The sequence below is a fragment of the Cryptomeria japonica genome, chromosome 10, assembly GCF_030272615.1.
Source record: "Cryptomeria japonica chromosome 10, Sugi_1.0, whole genome shotgun sequence".
Classification (NCBI taxonomy): domain Eukaryota; kingdom Viridiplantae; phylum Streptophyta; class Pinopsida; order Cupressales; family Cupressaceae; genus Cryptomeria; species Cryptomeria japonica.
The window spans coordinates 923971830-923993279 of record NC_081414.1 but is presented as its reverse complement, the minus strand read 5'-3'; the positions used below and the strand labels follow the sequence as shown (position 1 = coordinate 923993279).

The following is a 21450-nucleotide window of genomic DNA, read 5'->3' as shown; positions in this document are numbered from 1 at the left end:
AAATCATTGCTTACTCCACAATGAGAATCGACAAATGAAGATGAAGGATTGAGGACAAAAGCGAAAAAGTGCTCCTGTCCCTCACCCAGGGTCCAGGGCGAAAATGTCATAAGGCACGTCCCTTCTAAAGATCAAGTGAATTAAACTCAAGACTCCAATCATAAATGCCATTTTAAAATGCCTAGATGAAGTTTTGAACGTGAAAATGAGGAATGCAAGGCCTAGATTGAAAAGGTGCTCCTCTCCCTCTCCAAGGGACCAGAGCGAAGTCATTGGCATTCATTATTTTTTGTAATATCCCAACATTAATATCCTCCAAATCGCATTATATGCCAAAATTGCCAACTTCAAAATATTTGAAAAAATTAATTAAATTGGCATTTAATAAAGGCGCATGGGCATTTAATAAATTAATTTTGAGCCTCAAAAAATCGATTTTTTATTATTAAGGCATTTAAAATTAATTTTTGTGAAATTAAAATTAAAATGGAGCGCTTAGAGGCTTATTTTTATTTATTTTATTATGTTGGCCTCTCTTTTTTTGCAAATTTATTTATTTTTTGGCCTATTTTGCCAAGTCGGCCTATGGGGAGGTGAAGTGATGAGCGCCCTATATAATAGGGGTATTTTGAGCAATTTTTATCAATCATTCATTCATTACTTCAAGTGCGATTTGGAGATCAAGAAGAAGGTGCGAAAGCTAGTCTATTTGGAGCGAATTATCCTAAGTGTTGGAGGCTTAAGGTGGTGGAGTTGATGCTTGTGAAGACTAAAGGAGGCGCATTTTGCTAAAAGGAGGACTTTGATCTACATTTTGCCTAGCCAAAATTCACCTTATTTTTGCATCATTTTTTAGAAATTAATTCTCAAGTGGAGGTATGGCGAGATCACCCTAGGCCCATTATTGAAGATTTGAATTTTACACTTTGTTTTGAAAATCCTAAGTTGGATGTAGTTAATTAGGAAATGATAATTCAAGATTTATCATGAGGTTTCCTAATTAATATCTTTTGTCTTCCTTTTGAATCTTCATTGCTACTCGCTTCAAAATATGTTACTCATTATGAAATGTTGTGTAGGTGTCAAGATGGCGACCCCAAAGGCAGGAGCATCTAGTTGTCCAGCTCTCATGAAGGAAGATCAGAGGAGCGAAGAATTGGAGACCAAGATCGTGTCCAAGTGGAGCAATATTGGAGATACCAACTTGGGAAACTTCAGTGTGAAGAAGTTTCGAGAGGTCCCTTACATTGGCAAGCCATCACCTGTCGCAAAGAGAATAATTGAAAGTGGCATCATCAAGGCGGCCGGTTTCCCTCCAGCAGTCCAGTGCCATGAGCTGATGATCGAGTGTGCTCGCCATTATGACCCACAATCAAGATCGATCGTATCCAAGGAAGGGAACACTTTGGCTTACCTTTCAGAGGAGGCTATAAGTGAAGCTCTCCATCTTCCAGAGCATAAAGATATGATTTACAAAAGCCTAGAAGGAGCCAGGTTGATGTATGAGGATGATCCAGACACTTGCTTGAGCATCATCAATAAGAATTGGTTACTCAAAAGTTGTCCTCGCCTGAGCAAGATTCCCAACACACCACATAGGATCGACTTCCAGGAGGAGTACAGAGATTTGATAACTTTGCTCAATCGAGTTACAGGGGCTCCTCAGGCCTTCTATTTTGAGAAGTGGATGTTCTACTTCATCCAAGTGATAGTTCAAGGAAAACGAACAATTCATTGGGCTAGAATTATTAGCCATTGCCTGGATGTACAGTTAAGAAGACTAAAGCCTACCAAGTCATTTCACATGAGCTTATACGTCATATATGCCTTGATCAGGAGTTTCGAATATGCAGGACTACCTCACAGAGGAGTGATCGGAAGAGGACCCGGAGAAGTGAGAGTTTGTGACTCTTATGTTCATTTGCATCATCCACCAAGAAGTGACTACAAGTTAGTCAATGATACTTTCACAATGAACATCACTAGGATATTGCAAGGCGGGATTCACAATCGACTATCTCTAGATGCACAAGAGCTTGTAAAGAGGTATGGTGCTTGGTTCATCCAGTTTTCAAAGTTTACTTATATCAGAGTTCATGGGTGTCCTTCACCTCCCTACATGTTGCCGAGGTATCTGACAGACAGGATAGTGCTACTTGAGGTGACTAGGTAGTTGGCAGACTATGCGAAGGCATTCAGACACAGGCATAGAAATGGAGTTCCCGTGCCTATCATATTGGGGAATTCAGTTGAGGTATGTCCTAATGCTCTAGCCTTGGATGATGCAGAGAGGGATTTGGCCTCATATTCATTCACGTTCTTTGCCTTAAGGGAGAATTTTGATCCTTATGGGTATATAGAAGAGACATATGGTAGGAAGTACAAGCACGAATTTCAGGTCGAAGACTTTTGGATGAATCTCTCAAGTGATTTAGAAGTGAAAAGAAAGATGCATTCCAGATTACCTTTAGATTTCATTAGGAAATGCAAAGTTTACAGAGTGGCCGATCAAGCTCAGGACAGTGGTAGACATCTCTAGTCATCCTATGACAGAGAAGACAAGGTAGTGAAGATAGATTGGAATGAGCCTGAGATTTCAGACTTGAGAGTTTTGATGGCTCCAGTTTTGTCATGTACTCGCAGATGGGTGGATGTACAACATCAAAAGTTAAGAGAACAGAACGTACCAATGACTTATACTTTGGAGGAAAGACCAGAAGAAGGAGGAGCAAGCGCAAGTGAAGACAATTCTCATCCTAGAGGCACGAAGAGGAAAGAAAGACCCGAGAAAAGGGAACCCTCCAAGAAGAAGCAAGAGGCTAATCGAGATCGCTCATCAGGTACATCATCTCGACATGAGAAAAGGACAAATCAAGTTGAAGGACAAGAGATGACGATGCCTGAGGTTGATGAATCTATGGAGTCAATGGTACAGAATGATAAACCTGAAAAGGGGAAGGCACCTCAGCATTCGTCAAGTCGATCTCCCCAAGTCAATGAGCTACAGGAAGACAAGAATGATGATGAAGTGACATCTCCTCTCCGAGAAGACGAACCATTGCCTAAAGAAATACAAGTTAGAGAGACGAGATCCGTCATTCCAGATTGGTTGAAGGAGAGACTGACAAGGGTGATTGTGATCGAGGATGAAGATAATGTAATTGACTTAGAGAGCCTTGTAGGAAATTCTCAGGAAGTAACGGAGAAGAAGAAGGCCACCAAGATGTCCAAGATGATCAGAGATGAGACAGGGTCCAGGAAGTTGCAGATAGCTACACCAACAATGGATAAGTATGAAGGTGAAATTCTCACAGAAGAGTATGATGTAGAAACATTTGAGCTTGGTCCACTCATTGCTGAGCAGGCACTGGATGAGGCAACCGATTCATTTGAAGTACTTAAAGACGAGCTTAAGGAAGAAATGGAAAAGAATAGAAAGCTTGAGAGAGAGGTCGGTGCTTGGAGAGGCTACTTTAGCCATCTCAATCAGCCCTTGGGATGTCAGGATCCAGCAGTGTCTCCTGTGCAAGCACTTCCCCTTGAATCAGTTGGCGAGGCAGAGAGAGTCAAGAGCTTGGTTCAGCTTATGAGCTCTTGGATTGACAAATCCCACACAGTAGCCGTTGAATTTGCAACAAGAATGATGCAGACAATCCCCCGAGCTATCCAGGTCCTTGAGATCGTCCACAACCTAATGATAACAGTAGCCGCTTTCGCTCACACTAGAGATGTTATCATTCTTGTTCTGCAAGTAATCAGGCAAACACCAAGGAAGATCCTAGCACAAGAAAAGATAATGGATGGAGGAGCTCATAATTTACTTCAGTGGTCAACTCTACTTCAGATGAAGGAAGTTCTTTTCGAGGACATCAGTACCAAATGCAATCAAGTTGAAGGTGTCATCCATCCAATCCAGGACAAGGTGTTTGAGGTGTTATGTACCATTCTTGACAGGAGGATCGAAGTTGAGACAGATGTGGACCTTCAAGAGCTGGAAGAAAGAGTCAAGGTCATCTTTCGCAAAGATGAGAATGTCATCACGGATGAACAATGAGATCTAATGTTCGCTACTATGCTTCTGATTGAGAAGATCAAAGAACTCGAACTTGGATGGGATACAGCTCTTCTCAAGGCCTTTGATCAGGTTATCCACTTGGAGGAATGAATGAGGAATCTTCTCGAGATTCCTATTGCTGAGATTGAGGGAATTGTGTCCAGATTCATTGCATATGCTAAGAAAGAACATTGGAAAGGGAATAAGGTTCTAGAAGAGAGGTTGTTGTAGATGATGTGGCACCTTAATTATCATTGGTCTATGTTTCCTAGATTTTTGTGCCAATTAAATATTTGGCTATGCATTTAATAATGTTCAACTAAAAAGGGAACATTTTTGTAACAAACCCTAATTAGGGTTTAGGTGTCAAAATCTCAGCCGTTGATCTTCTTTTGATCTGGGCCGTTCATTGTAATTGAGGATGCTATATATACCCTCACTCATTTTCATTTTGTCATTAGATATTAGAGAGAAAAAAGTTATTTTGTAGCAAGATTGAGCATTGAAGAAAGAATTTCAAACAATTGTTGTCTATTTTGGCTTTGAGATCAATAAAATATTGAAGTTATGGTGTTTTATTGCAATTCTTGTGGCTATCTTCATGGTTGTTTACTTTCTTGAATCATTCTCAGTCGAAGTAGTATTTAAGTTTGAAGGACTAAGTGTTGGGCTTGATCTTTGGTGAGATTCACATTCCAAACCACTAGCTTCTTACTGATTGTAAGGACGCCTTGTGTGGTCAACTGGAGATATCCATATTGCTTGAACCTTCAATCATTATTGAACTATTGATATGTACCTTCATGGTAGTGTCTATAATTCTTAATGATTCGAAAAATCACTAATCACCTTAGAAGATCGCATCAAGTAGAGTTGTAATTCCTTGGCAATACTGAAATTGGTAGAATCTTACCAAGTCTAGCCTACATTGAGTCATTCTTAGGATTAGATTAGAACTCGTCTCTTGCAAACCCCATCTTTTGATCTTTTTGAGAACTTGTTAGTTTTAGGAAAATTCTTTTCTTGCAATTCGGAAACGTAAGGCCCCTTGAAGAAACAACATTCACAACGACCACTGGTGCTTATCCACACGTAGAGACCCTACAACGAAGAACATTGGAGTCATCCTGATTGATCTTTTTTTGTGATATCTTCAGCAATCAGAGGCTTTATTCAAGAGAGGATAAGGTACCCTTGAGTATTTTATTCTGTGTTTGATAGTGTACAAAATACACATCAATAGAATTGGCGCTAGAGGGAGGGGCATAATCCGAGGAATTAAAGGAACAGTACTATCTGGAAAATTTACCAAAAAGAAGAATACATTTCAAGCATGATCATGAATCACGATGGTGTTGCCACATGAAGGATCAAATCAAGTAGTGCAACCTAATTTGGAGATAGGCAACATTCAAGAAGATATTGTTTCAGGATTGAATTACCTAGTGTGGAACGCAAGGAGAAGCGAAGCTGAGTATAACAGAGTGAGGATCATCTTGGAACAAGAAGAAGACAGAGCTGAAGAACACCAAAGGGCTGCCGCTAGAGAGCTTCGTAATCAAAGGAACCTGCAGTAATCTCCGCAAGACAAATCTTCACGCTGGATCGCATTGGTTCTTTCTCGCCCGAGAAGCATCAAAGAATATTGAGGTTGACACCAGGCGTCAAAAATCTGGGTGAACTTCAGTTTACTTCAAGGTCGAAGCGAGTCAAAAGAGAGGATACTCCCAAGGAATTTGAACTAAGATTAGAAGAATCTCCCGAGTCATCACAAGCTCCGTCTCTTCAAGAACAAGTACAAGCGGCAATTCAAGCAAGTATCCAGGCGATTTCTCAACCGACAAACCAAGCCAGTTCATCAAGTCTCTTGTCAAGCTTTCAAACTTCGGGAAGCACGGTGGCTCACAATGCTCCTCCTCCTCCTCCTCCTGCTCATGTGCTTAACGGCGCTACTTGGCTGATCAATAACCCGTCAACAGGCGCCCACACCTAGGAATCACTTTATTAAATTAAAACAACTTATATCCCCTAGGGGCCCACTTAAGACACTTTATAAAATTAATCAACATTAACTTTAATCACCGTGTATCTATCATCTTGTGTATAATACCTTCAATGATGTTTGCTGCCCACGAGTCCTTAGCATACTTTGGTAAGATCACTTCACCCCAATTAGTAGTAATCTCAACTAATGAGCACAAGTGGGGCCTCCTAGAAAGTGCATTGACAACCACATTTTTCTTCCCTTTTACATGAACAATATCAAAATGATAGGCTTGAAGTTTGCTCATCCACTTCTATTGTCTATCATTGAGATCCTTTTGATTCATGAAGTAATTTATGCTGTTATGGTTGGTTTTGATAATGAACTTGCCTTCCACCAAGTAAAGTCTGAACTTTCTCCATCCCTCTCAATTTCTTGCTTTCGAAAGCAATTAGGTGCTTCTCTTGCATCAATATTGCTCCTATTCCATCTCCTAAGGCATCACACCTGTAACATGCTAGAATGAAATAACATGCTGAAATGAAATAAAACATTAAAACATAAATGTAACATTGCAACTTTAACATATATAGGAAGAGAATTTTTTTTTTGGGTTACTTGGGAAAGTGTTAGAAACTTTCTTTGTGGGCTGAGATCTCTTGCACACTTTTAAAGCCTTGAGGATTAAGGGTATTAGCCTACTGCTGCAAATGTGGTCATTTTCTTCATTCTCTTCATCACTCGCCTTCTTTTTTGTCAACTGAAACTGCTGCTCAAGGGCAGCAGCAAAAAGCTCTTGGTTTTCCTGATTCATAAGAATTCTACCATTTTTCTGGACCTTCTTGTGCAATTGTTGTATCTGCTCTCTATGAAGGTCATTTGTATGAATGCCAAACTTACAAAAGAGAGGCATATGGTCAGAATTCAATCCCAACGGACAAGCCTCAACATAAATTCCAACAACCTGCTAATAGAGTTTTGAGAGCAAATCATATAGTCTACCACACTCTGACTGTTGTAGGTTTTACACGTGATGCCACCCGATCTCGGCCAAGTTTTCATGCCATTGCAAATAACCAAGCCACAAAGGCTATATAGACCTAACAACTCAGCCCCAAAATGCGATACACTTCCATTTCCATCCTGTGAGTTCCTTTTCCATGGGTGATCATAAGTTTCATCTAACCAAAGGGGATCACTGTCCACATCTTCATCATTGCCCAACTGGATAGATTGATTGTTTGCTATCCTAGCATTAAAATCACCAATAAGAATTATGTCTCCCAGAGAGCTGAAAGCAGGGATGTCTTTTTTTAATGCAGCATAAGGATCTTCTTTATCTAAATTTGCCTTCTTGTAGAACTTCGAGTTTTTCGGAGCAAAGTAACAAGCAGCCAGTCTAATTGTTGTTCCGTTGTCAGTTATTTTCAACCAAATAAATTGTTTATTGGGATCCTCGTTCTCTACTTTTACGATTCCGCTCCAAATTTCTCTTATTAGAACTGTGATCCCCCCATGACCTTTACCAGTTTCAGTCCCTTCATTCCAAACTGACACTTTATTGTATCCTTCAAAGTTAGGAACTTTGCATCCAACATGTTCATGAGTTTTCGTAAGAATTATAATGTCTTTTCCTTCTGCTATGTGCCCCAGTCCCAGTCCTCTCCTCCATGGGTAACCTCTACAATTCCAGCTTACCATGTTTAAAAACCCTCGTGGGGCCCCGAATTCCTATTTCTTGTGAGTTAAACACTTGCTGACTTGAGCTTTCCCGTTCTTCAACCATGCCCATTTTCCTCATCTATTGCAGACTTCACTTTCTCTCATTCCATCCTTCTTTCTTCTTGTTGGACAAACGTCGAGTCATTATCTAGGTAAATATGCGTGTCTTTAAGCAATCCCCTATTCTTTGATATATTCATCTTGTCTTCCATGTTTCTTACTGTAACTCTTACATGTCTGTCCCTACCATTTGCTGATGTCTTTCCAATCCTTTTTGCAAGTAGAATATAACCTGCCCATTTCAGTTTGTCCTTGAGAAAATCCCTTGCTAAGATATCAGTTCTCTCATTCTCTCCAAAATCCTTTAAACCTTTGATGATGAAATTTGAAGCTTTGTCTTCTCTCTTTTGTCTCTTGACTTGTCTCTCTATGATATCTTTTTGCTTGACTAATGGTTCACTTGCTACTTGCACCCAAGATTTAGCCTCTTGTATTTGCTCTCTAAGCTTGCTTTCTCTGATTTCCATGTTTGCAATTGCTGATTGAAGTTCCTCCATCTGATTTGTGCTGCTATTTTTCACTGTTTTTGGGTCCTTTCTTTTTGAAATTTTCACCTGTTCTAGTTCTTGTTTCATAGCGATAGACTCTTGCTGCCCTCTTTCAATCCTATTTTGTAAGTTTATCACTTGATCTTTGAGAGACTTGTTTTCCCTTTCAAGGTTCCAGCTGACTTTTAAAATTTCTTTTAATTTAATATCTTCCTGCAATCCCTTTGCTTCTGAACTAAGTTACCGATTTGGGTATGGATACGGATATGGAGTCAGATACAGATTCGCAGGTTCGGCAATTTTTTTTTCCTTGGGTATGGTTACGTCAGTACATATATATATATTTTAATTTTATATATATATATATACATATATTATATATATATTCAAACATCAAAATTATTATATAATTTATAAACTATCACTACCATTATTGATTATTGCAATGATACAATCCATACAAATATGAAATATACAATGTGACTTTCCATACATAAATGATAAATGATAAATCCATAATTGCCAATGCCAATAAATATTCATATATCATAAATGTAATAACTAATATCATATTCATAATTTGCAAAAAAGTCAAGTTTCAAAATGTGAAAATGTCATAACACAATAAAAATTCAAATTACAAGCCATCTATGGGATTTAAACTCCATATTCATCTTCATCTTAAGCATCCAATCCAAGCCTAAGGTCATCAAGTGGTTCAAATTCAGCATCAATGGACCTGGAAAGTGAAGGGAAGACATCCAGGAAAAAGAAAGACAGATCCTCTGGAGAGGACTCCTCCAACGGAAGTAGCAGCGATGAGGGGTCGAGGAAAAAGGTGTGAGCCCTTCAGAAGGATATGCATCGCATGATAAAGGAATTCAAAAACATGAAGGGAAGCACCAGCAAAAATGAGGAAGTATGGTGCGCGGAATGTAAGGAGGAAGGTCACACAAAAGGCTCTTGTCCTACAAAGGCCTTCTGCGATATTTGCCAAGTGTTGGGACACTCCACCAAAGAATGTCCCCACAACATGAAGACACGGGGAAATGAAGTGCTCTTCACCCAGGAGCAGCCGTCACCCTCCGTGACAGCAGGCACATTGCAGCCTCAAGCCAACACCACGACATCATCTGGCGGTTACAGACGTAACCGAAGGGGAGGAAGAGGCAACAATATTCATAGCAATAATCGGAGTTGAATGTAGTATGATGCCAAAGGACGACCGATGATTCAGTGTCGGACATGCAACCAGTGGGGACACTTTGCGCGGGGTTGCTAGAAAGAGGAGACACCGCAAAACTTGTGCAGATGGTGTGGTCCTAGAGACCATGATGAGACAAATTGCCACAAGCCAGGGGTTTAATCTTCTCAATATCGAGAAGACTAGTGATAAAGAAGTACTCGCAATCACCCGTGCTCAGACCAAAAAGGCCACTTATCCCGACCCCCGTATGGAGAAGGAGACATTGCAGGAGGCGAAAGCCAACATTGAGTGCGAGATGACGGCAGAATGACGAAACAATGCAGAGGTGGTGAGTACATCATCCCGTACTGAAGCCAAAAAGAACATAATTGGGCAAGTCTTGCAGATGGAGGTGCCTATAAGGGTGAAGGACCTTCTAGACACAATGCCATAGCTGAGAACCGCCATTTTCAGTTCCGTACAAACCACTGCACACGCACCTTCGGGTGTGGCCCAGACGGAAGTGCCGGTCAGCCCCTCGGCTGATCCAATGTTGTTGGCCTTAAATAGTGGTCGGCATCCTGCAGTAGTGGAAATGGGAATCCTCGGGGCTATCCTCAAGTACACCATCGTGGACAGAGGTTCGGGGGTGAATGTGCTGCCGGAGGATACATGGAAGAAGCTTGGGAAGCCAACACTATGGCCATCCACATTCAACTTGGTGGGAGCAAACTAGCACGGAATCAAGTCACTCGGCACCCTGATGGCCCAGCCGGTGACCATTGGCACACAACCCTTCCTACTGGATTTTGTGGTAATCCCACTTAAGAAGAAGGGGTATGATGCCATCTTAGGGAGAGGGTGGCTGGTTACAACAAAGGTGAACCACAACTGGAAGAAGAACACCCTTTCCATGGAGAAAGGGGGGCAAAAGTACATCATTGACTTGAGGACCCAGGTTGTCAGCGAGGAGCTTGCATCATCCGACTCTGATTCAAAGAACTCAAATAGATGGGAGTGGGATTCCTATGAAGGCAAAGACGAGATGGAACCAAACAATGAAGGAGTGCTTGAACTCGATGGCTGCTCGGAAGATGACATCTGCTCATTGAATGGACTCTTCCACTGGCAAATGGAAGATTATGAAGTGTTTCACCCTGCTTGTCACATGCTGCAAATTGAAGATGAGTCGGGCGAGGAGGAGGAGTTCCCGCCAGAATACAAGGAATATAAAGAGGGAGACGCCAAAGTAAATGATGTTTCTACGTATGAATTTTCAAAGAACAGACTAATGAGGTACGAAGACCCCACCGTGAAGGAGACGAATTTGGGAGACACTGCCACCCCTCGAAATATCTGGGTAGGAGACGATTGGAGCCCGGTACTGAAGGCCGCAACATTCAAATCTTCATGGAATATAAGGATGTGTTTGCTTGGTCCTACAAGGATCTGAAAGGGGTCCCGCTAGAATTGTGCGTCCATCGGATACCATTGGTCCCGGGAGCCCAGCCGGTACGAAAGAGGCCGTATCGAATGATTAAGAACTATGCTGCCAAGGTGAACAAAGAGATTGAACGGATGCTGGAGGCCGACATCATATTTCGGGTGGAGTCAAGTGAGTGGGTCTTGTCGATTGTGATCTCACTGAAGAAGGAGGCCAACCAGATCCGCATCTACGTGGATTTTCGGTGCCTCAACGCAGTCACCATCAAGGATCTGTTCCCTATACCTTTCACAAACAACATCCTGGAGGAGGTGGCTGGCCATGAAATGTACTCAATTTGGATGGCTTTTCTAGATACAATCAAATTTCGATAGCTGAGGAGGACAAGTTGAAGACCACCTTTGTGGTGGAGGACGGAGTCTTTGCGTACAACTGGATGCCGTTCGGGTTGTGCAATGCTCCGGCAACCTTCCAGAGGATAGTCCTTCACATCTTCGATAAGATGTCTGTGGGAAATTTTAAAGCCTTTTTGGACGACTGGTCGATTTTTAGTAGCCAAGACACTCACTTAGTGGCATTGAGAGAGTGCATGGAGAGATGCCGAAGGGCCAGACTGGCCTTGAATCCGTGGAAATGCAGATTTATGGTACCACAAGGAAAGTTGCTGGGCCATATCGTTTGTAAAGCTGGATTGAAAATTGACCCGGATAAGGTACGGGTAATTGTAGAGATGGAGTCACCCATTGATGTGACGGGAGTAAAGTCCTTCTTGGGACATATAGGATACTACCGGAAGTTCATCAAGAACTTTGCCCAACTTTCATTCCCACTGGACAAATTGACAAGAAAGGGCGAACCGTACATATGGGGACCGACACAAGGGGAGGCATTTGAGGAACTCAAGAGGAGACTGGTAGCAGCACCCATTCTGGCCTATCCAAACTGCGACCGAGAATTCCACGTACACGTGGATGCCTCAAACTATGCCATTGGGGCTATGCTGGCACAAGAAGGAGGACATGGGTTGGATCATCCCATCTATTTTGCCAGTTGGTTGATGTCGAAAGCCGAGAAGAACTACAATACCACTGAGAGGGAAGCCCTTAGAATGGTCTATGTCGTACAAAAATTTCGGCACTACTTGCTGGCGACACCCTTCACCTTCTATGTGGATCACCAAGCGTTGATGTACCTGGTAAATAAACCCATTATCCAAGGCAAGATAAGTAGGTGGCTACTGCTCCTTCAGGAGTTCACTTTCACAATAATTGTACGGCCGAGCAAGAGCCATGTGATCACTGATCAGTTGCCCTGGATTAGGTCGGGAGAGCCGTCGGAGGGAGTCAATGACGATTTTCCTGACGCACATCTGTTCCAAATTGCGGCATTACCACCGTGGATGCGAACATTGGGGAATACTTGTCTACCTTTCGGTTCCCAGTTGGAATGTTACCGATCGAGAGAAGGAAGCTGGTCTTGAGAACCAGGACATTTCAGCTAATTAATGGGCTGCTGTATAAAATGGGACCTGACCAAGTCCTCAGAAGGTGTGTGATGGAAGAAGAGATTTTGGGAGTGCTCCGGGAAGCACACGAAGGGCCTGTAGGAGGTCACATGGGTCCAGACACCACCGCGCGCAAGGTATTGCTGGCAGGACTATGGTGGCCCACCCTATATAATGATGCACGGGAATGGGTGGTGGGCTGTGATACGTGCCAGAGGGCAGGGAAACCATTAAAGCGGGACTTTATGCCCCTCAATCCATCCCATGCCCAGGAGTTGTTTGAACGCTGGGGTCTGGATTTCATTGGACCTTTGAAGGTCAGCCAAACATGGAGATGTCATTACATTGTGGTGGCGATAGAATACCTTACGAAGTGGGCTGAGGCGTGAGCACTGTCGGACAACTCAACTCTGAGTACAGCCAAGTTCATTTATGAACAGATTATTACAAGGTACGACATCCCAATCCAATTGACGAGTGATCGCGGTGGGCACTTTGTGAATCATGTCGTCAAGCTGCTCACGATGGAATTCAAGATTTTTCATTCCTTGTCAAGCTCGTACTACCCGAGGGCCAACAGGTAGGCGGAGGCGACTAACAAAATACTGGTGTCGGTGATCTATAAGTCCTGCGGAGTTGAACAAGAAGATTGGGAGGAGAAGTTGCCGTCGGTACTATGGGCATATAGGACCACCTACAAAGTCACCACAGGCCAGACACCCTTTCAGCTAATGTACGGGCAGGAGGCTATTGTGTCGGTAGAATTCATGGTTCTGAGTTTAAGGATCGCGATCGAGAATCGCCTAGGAGATATGGAAAGCCTGTGGGAACGGCTGTACGCGTTAGGCAAGTTGGATGAACGCAAAATGATGGCTCAATGGGCCACTGAAGCTGCCCAACAAAGACGAAAATTTTGGCATGACAAGCACATCCGGCGCATGGAATTTTGGCCAGGACAGTGGTTGTTGAAGTATAATGGGCGGAATGAGATTAAGCCTGGCAAATTTAAAGTTTGATGGTTGGGGCCATTTGAAATCCGTGAAGTAGCTACGGATGGAGCAATTAAGTTGTCAACATTGGCCGACCAACCGATGCAAGAGACGGTAAACGGGTCGAAGTTGAAGATTTACCACCACAGGTAGCAGCGGAATGATCCAGTTCGTCCAGAGGCGGGGCCCAGCTGGACAAATTAGAGAGGTAATTATTTAATCTTTTGTTTAAAAAAACAATAACAAAAAAAACAAAATAAAAAATATATATATATAAAAAAAAGCATGGTCATACAGGAAAAAAGTGCATGTACATCCGTATGGATTGAAAAAAAAAACAAAACCGTACGACCGTACGAAAATGGGAAAAGGACCGTACAAATCAAAATCCGTACGGTTAAGAGCATACAAATCCGTATGACAGTTGTAGAGTACAATAAGATTTTCGTACGACACAACAGAACACAAAGGATTCCGTACATTTGGCAGGATGAGTACGATGAGGAATCCGTACGATTGCAAAGCAGGAGGGGTTGTACGGTCAAACAAAGAAATCTATACACCATAATCAGTGAAGACAAATAGATAGCATCTGTACGACAACACAGGAGAAGAGACCACACCTAATCCGTACGGTCAGGAAGGGTCTGTACGACCAAGAAGGTGACGAAGGACTGAAACTATACAAAGGCATTACATTGGGCCGTACATTAGTATTAGTGCCAGAGAGGAATCCCGTACGGTCGAACAAACATCCGTACACGTGGTCAACAAAGGGAATCAAATATGAAGGCAAGGGTTCCGTACAGTCCATGAGAAAGTATAACCCCGTATGCTATGGCCCGATAGAAAAAAAAAAGGGGAAGTAACAGTATTTGAAAATATTAAAGGATTGGCGCCAGCACTTAAATCATTCAAATGGAATTAGGAAAATAGAAATTAGGGAAGCTAGACTGGAGAAAACTGTTGCAGCAGTTAGACAAATCGTCACAATCAAAGAAAATGGCAGAGGGAAGCATGGCAGCCAAGGACAAGGGGAAGCGAGTGTTGCAGTCAGAAGTAAAAATTGCAGGGTCAGCGGATACGGGAAAAGCCAAGAAGAAGGCAATGCCGAAGAAATCACACCTGACACTATTACATTTGAAGGATTGAGCGGAAATGTGTGCAGGACCTGGTGGCTGGAAACGTCGGATAATTATGCAATTAAAGAATCTCTCAGGAAGGCACGGGTACATTGGGCAATTCAAATGCTCATCTTCGCCATTAGAGATTTCGAATCATGTCTGCGGATGATGGTGGCTACGTATGACAGTGTGATTAGGGCATCTACTTTCTCGTACCAGCAGAGCACTGTGATCATCTCCTTTGCACTCGATGATTTTGCTACGGTATTTGGCATCCTAGATGAGGGCAAGAAAATAGACAAGAATGCCACGAAGATGTTGCCAGAAAGGAAAGAACAACTGCTGCGGTTAATTTGCCGAAGTGATCTCTTAGATCGGGAATCGTTGCGATCAAGGCACCCAAGGGTAGAGGGTTGAAGAAGTTCTACATTGTTCCAAGAGATTGGCGGTGTTTGCTGGATGTTATGAAGAGCAGACTTACAGGAGCTAGCAGGGCATCCGACACGACAGTACCCATGATTACACTGATGAACGGTCTGAGGAACGGGATAGTGTATAACTAGGCAACAGTTTTGTCTGACAGAATCCACAGATTCTTGATGTTGCGACACAAGGCTTTCTATATGCTGTTTCACGCCATAGGGTTGTTCCTCGACGCAGTACGTACACAGGTGTCGCCAGAGAAGCATGTTTGGAAACCTCGGGAGACGAGGGACCCTTCACAACCATTCATTTTTTATTGGACCCACTTGGATACCATGGCAGGTAGCAGGGAAGCCCATTCTAGAAGGAAGCGACGGAAACCCACACAGGTGGACACAGAACAGGAGACAAACAGTTGACGAGGATGTAGACGAAGAGGCTACAAAAGAAGTGGATAGTAGTGCAGGGGAAGGGGACGACTCTGAGGGCACTTCTTCTCAGAGCAACTAGAGTCATGATACATTCCGCCTTGCCAGGAAGGAAGTAGAGAAAGCCTCGAGTACAAAGAAGAGTAGTGGCCACGCAGTGTGTTTTAGACATGTGACGAGAGGAATCCGTGGATTACCGGCAAGTGGAGTGCAACTTGCGGGAGTAGGCCAGCTGGTGTATGCACCAGTAGTATTGACTCAGGATGGAGGATTGACACCTCTCCAGACTTCAGGGCTGACGGTAGGAGCCATAATAGCCGTACCCATCCCAAGATTTGGGCAGTTGAGATCTCTACCTTCAATGCCTACACCTTCAAGGGTCGTCACAGCAGTTCCAGCAATTCCCACAGAGGACGTTCTTGCAGTGTCATTGGTTCCCAGCGAACCTCCTTGCATTGAATCTACCGTACGGAAGGAACCCGTACATACGAAGGTCTCGGCAGTAGAAGGTACAGTGACCGAAGATGATGATGCCACCATGGATGCGTGGCTGGGTCGCTATGAGATGCCCCCCATGACACCACTGGGACCCCCACCTACCTCACCCGAGCCACGTCCTTTTCCGGAGATTGTGGACCTTGATGAGGGTAGTTCTCATCAGGAGGCCGGACAACAGGAGTTGGTGATGGATTTCCTGCAAGACACCGTTGGGTTAGAGGAAGAGATGGCGGAGATGCAGCAGTAGGAGCAAGCCACTACGGAGAGCCAGTCGAAGGGCATAGAGGTATTTTTGGCAGAGATGGGATCTAGTGCGCGGAGGATGGCAGCAGAGGTTGAGGCCAGTGCACGAAGATTGGTAGTCTCTCTCCAGGAGCGGATCGTCGGGCAATCTGTCGTCGAGGGACTCCTCGCCTTTGCCATCGATAGGTGTGCTGAGGAGTTTGGGCGATGTTTTGAAGCTAGGGGTTGGCCTGCTATGGAAACTTCTGAGATGTTGGCAGATTGTAGGCGTGAGGAGACGACTGAGGTTGGTGGAGTACACTTGTTGCTATAGCGGGTAGAGCAAGCTTTCAGGGACGGGTACTACCAGCTCAGAGGTTCCCAGCATGGTGCCTCGGCAGCAAAGACAGAGCTGGTGGCGGCCATCACAACTAGGGAGGAGCTAGCCACTCGCCTGCATACGATGGAGATGGAGCTGGCACAACAGAGAGCCTGAGCGACCAGCCTAGAGGAGGAGTTGGCTCGTGCCAAGACAAACTTGGACCAGGAGACGGCGAGGCGTGCACATAAGGTAGCAGAACAGGCAGCCCTTGAGAGCTGTCTCACATCTACTTTGAAGACGTTGGATGGTAAACAAAAGGATTTGATGGAGGCATTTTTTATGGTGAAACAATCCCGAGAGAGGCGTTGGTAGCTGAGCGAGATCTCCAACATAGGACACAACAGGTTCACCAACTGAGGGAGCAGTTGGCAGCAACAACACCACCGGCCCCTTCTTCATCAGGGATGCCCTCTGTACCCCCTCAGCTTTGATTTTCATGTTTGGTCTTCGTGTCATTTCCCATTTTGTTGTATGTCGTCAGGAGACGACCTTTTTTTGGGGGGGATGATGTTGTCAGGTAATTACGTCATATTGTAATTAGAACATTATGAGTGTTAAGGGTCGGTGGTTATGTGACGGTTGTCGGCAGTTGGCACCAGACAACCTACACCGACACCTATATATATGTACTTGGTTTCCTATTTCAGTGTGAAGTTATTGTGGAACAAAGTGATGTTGTGAATGTACTGGCATTTGACATTAATGAATACATACATCTGAGTTCTTCTGTTTACTTGCATTGCTGTATGCTGTCATATTTACTACATTTCTGTACTGTTATGCACTATTGAAACACACACCCCTCGGGGGAAAACACTTTGCTCACTTCCTTGTCCTTGTTATGATCCATACAGGTTCCTCTACCTCCGGTATATCCTCTTCCTCCTTGAAATCTTCCTCTAGAAAACCTTCCACCTCTGCCTTTCTGCCTCTGTTCATGTCTTTTGTTCAGCTTCTCTTATGCTTTCAGGGCATACTGGTAAGCTTCTTCGACACTCTGCAATTTGATCAAACAAAGCTCATCTTGTATAGACACCTGCAATCCATTCAAATATCTTGCAACTTGTTCAACTTCATCATCAACATGTCCGAATCTGATATTGAACTTGTAAAATGCTTCGGTGTACTCCTTCACACTAGATTCCTTCTGTCTCAAATTTTGCAACTTCCAGAACAGATTCACTTGATAATCAGCTGGCATAAATTTTGATTTCAATTTAGCAACCATCCGATCCCATGTTTTGATCTTCTCTTTACCTCTTCTCTGTCTATCAACCTGCAAATGCTCCCACCAAAGAGATGCATGACCCTTCAATGGGGTAGAGGCATATTTCACCTTTCTTTCTTCCGTGGTGTTTTCAAAATCAAAATATTTCTCCATCTCCGAGAGCCAATCCATCAATTCATCTGAATCCAACTTTCCATCATATTCTGGTGGGGTAAAATGAGGTTTGGTATTTGCCCTACTCAAAACCCTCAAAAACCTTTCTTCATCAGGATCAATCGCCGGTGGGTTTACTTGTTCCGTTGGGGCTTCTTCTCCTTCATCTTCACTCACATCTTCAACATGTTTGCCTCTTCTTTGGGCTGTCTCAACGGCTTCCAATCGGGCTGCAATTCCTTGCAACATTTCCATCACAACAGAGTCTGCATTCCCATGTGCTTCACCATTCTTATTTCCTCTTTGTGCCATCTTCACGCCAGTCCTCTGTAGCTGCAGGTTGGATCCACAGTCCGCCACCCTACAACAAAATTTCTCAAGACAACACAATCTCCGGAACGAAAGCTCGCTCTGATACCATTTGATGCAGTCACCGGTTAGGAGAGACCTCAAAGAGATCTGTTTGGGCCGGTCAGCAAGAGTAAACACAACGGAAACACCAAGGATATGATGGAGGCAATGCAAAACTGAATGAATTATATCATGAAAAGTGTTTACAATTAACCGTAGCAACTGGGTTACAAAAACCGGCTCACTGGCCTGCTAAAATATGCTTAATCACAGAATAGGTCACAACCGGGACCTCAAATCTTTAGATCTATCTTCCATGTTCTATATCTTAACTAATCTGCATTCTAATGCTCAATTACTATGATTTATACGATCCAAGGGGATCCGGTTGGCCCAAAAGGGATCAAATGTCGAAGAACAAGACCTAACGCGTAAAAACAACAAGGTCGACCTCCGCCAAAGAAATTCCTCCAGAAAATCCAAAGGATGAAGTGTAGATCAAAGGGAAAGTCAGCCACATGCCAAGGAACATCCAAATCAACGCTCAGGGCTCCGCAAGCTACGGAAGGGATCTGGTAGATCCCGGCAGATTACAACCAAGCAATTGATACCAAAAAATTGTCTCGGAAACCGATAGCGATAACTTGCCGGAAAATGATCCAAATGCTCCACGGTTTGGGAATAAAGTAGATGATCAAGTCCTCAAGCAAAATCCAACTCGAGATTCGGTGAGCCAATGCCAGAAAATGCAGAATGAAATGCAAAACAGAAAGGAGATATTTTTGGTTGATGCAAGATTGCCATGAACCGGGGATGCTCCTGCATCATAATCGATATAATATATAATCTCTGTTCACTCGATGTGCATTCAAACTAATGAAATCTAGACTTGTGATCCTTGCTTCAAGCCGCACAAATGCAACACTACCATCTTCCCTGATGCCAAGGAACAATATGAATTGTCATCATAAGCTTTACACGCGGTTCGTTTATTCACTTCTTTAAGCCACCAATTCAACCGCACTGATATTCAAGTGTCGGGTTGGATAAATCACCAAGGGATGATAACTTCATTAATGCCAGCATTGACCGTTTGAATTGCTCCCATAATCGTAATTGCTACTAATGAATAATTCTTTAATTGCTGTTATCTTAATGGGAGTCGGCCTTATGTTAATTAAATCGCTGCTTCAATCATGATCGCTGGTGTAGACTTGATTATGTATCCGTTACGCCAAAGTCAATAGTGCTCGAATGAGCAGATCAAATAAGATACCTCATAAATTTCCTTCCTCCCTTGAGTGATTGATTTCAATTTCTTTATGTATCTATCATGTTCAAATTGTTGCACCTTGAAAGCCATGTCTTCTTTCCCATTCGTGTCCCTTCCAAGTGATTGGATCTCTTCATGACAATAATCTCTGTTATAATCGTTAGCTTAACAAGTCAATGGCTCACTAATGAATGGTCAATGCCTTGAATAACAATTGCTGTTATCTATTAATTTATCATCGCTGCTTCTCATGTATCTAGTGGAACTTCCAATGAAGTTGTTGTAGATAGTTAATCATTCACTTAGTCATTGCTTGTCTTCTTAATATACTTAGTCGCTCAGTATTGTAATCAGCCATCTTTTACAATTGGTTAGTCGCTTGATGTCTTTGATATCATACCCTTGATTGCTTCTCATGTATCTAGTGGAACTTCCAATGAAGTTGTTGTAGATAGTTAATCATTCACTTAGTCATTGCTTGTCTTCTTAATATACTTAGTCGCTCAGTATTGTAATCAGCCATCTTTTACAATCGGTTAGTCGCTTTATGTCTTTGATATCATACCCTTGATTGCTTTAACCACTGTGAATGGAAATGAGGTAACTTGGACCTTTCCATAATCTAGATACAATGGTCTTCTTATTTTAGATCTGCAGATATCCTTCATGTTTACAATACTTCATTGTTGCCTCTAACACATGGCAAATATCTTTTACAAATGAGTAGCATTTTACAAGCATAACTTGTTTCTAAAAGGGAGTTTTTCATGCTTAGAGTGTAGCATATATGTTTCATGTTTGGCTAAAGAGTAAAGATCTCTTAATATAAAGTAAGGATCTCTTAATCTCCTTCCTCTATCAAACTGCTTCACATTCATCATTTAATAATCTTGATCATTCTTAAATACATCGTCATCAAACCATTTGCTTTCAATTGCATCAATCTTCATTGTAAAGATAATACAAGGAGCTTTCTCGTAGTTGTTTGGCTCTAGAGATTTAGCATTTGGATGGGGACATCACATTCCTTTCATGGTTTTATGCACATAGAACATGCACTCTCTTCTCCAACACACAAACCTCATCTAACATGGGCTCTGAATTTCCACCACCTTGCTTGCTAAATATCGGTTCCACTTTGACATTCCAACCTCTAGGAACTAGTCCTGTTGTCAAGATGAGCATACCTTAGAGATCTACAGGAAGAAACATATTTGATAAGCTTCCCAATAGTCAAGACCAACACCAAGCTTATCTTCCCCAATTATTGCCTCAAAATCTAGGGAATGTCCTAATGGAAGGAGAAAATAGAGAGCAAACATTGGTTTGAAACAATCCCTTTGCAGTGAGGGACATCACCTTTCTTCACCTGCTGTTAACAAATATTTCATGAAATCCACCGGATGCAGACAACAATCATAGCATCTCCCAAACAAGCAAAGAAAAGAATACAACAACGCATCACCCAACCAAAGGAAACTTACTGGCAGCACTGCAATGCATAGACAAAGCACTTCACCCAAGCCAAAGTAATCGACCTTCGATCTTTCCCACAATCTCGAATGCTGACATATTGCTATCTTTGGTGCAATCAAACCACAATGAATGAAAATCACACTCAAGGAGAGGGGCCAAAAAGGCCTTAAAAACTAAATAAATAGCATTCATCGAGGCATACATCTTAATTTTTGATCTATACACTTTAAAAAAATGAGAAAGATGGCTATATGCAGTTGTAAGTGGTTCTTGTTCAACACTGAAATTACATAAATTATGCCACTGCATAGAAATTGCATCTTCAGTTTAGATAACTTACACTGGTAAAATTAGAGCCCAATTCCAAGGCCACTTCTACATGACGCTTAGCTTCCAAGTAGGGCAGGAATCTTTGTGCAAGGCATTACAAAACTTCATGGAGTTCCCTTCCACAATAAGAT

General features: G+C 42.8%; 1 protein-coding gene across 11 annotated transcripts in view; it reads left to right on the top strand.

Moving 5' to 3' along the window:
- Positions 1-21450, top strand: part of LOC131038352 (transcription termination factor MTERF2, chloroplastic) — a 154778-nt gene that overhangs the window by 20413 nt on the left and 112915 nt on the right. The gene's annotated exons all lie outside the window — the stretch shown is intronic.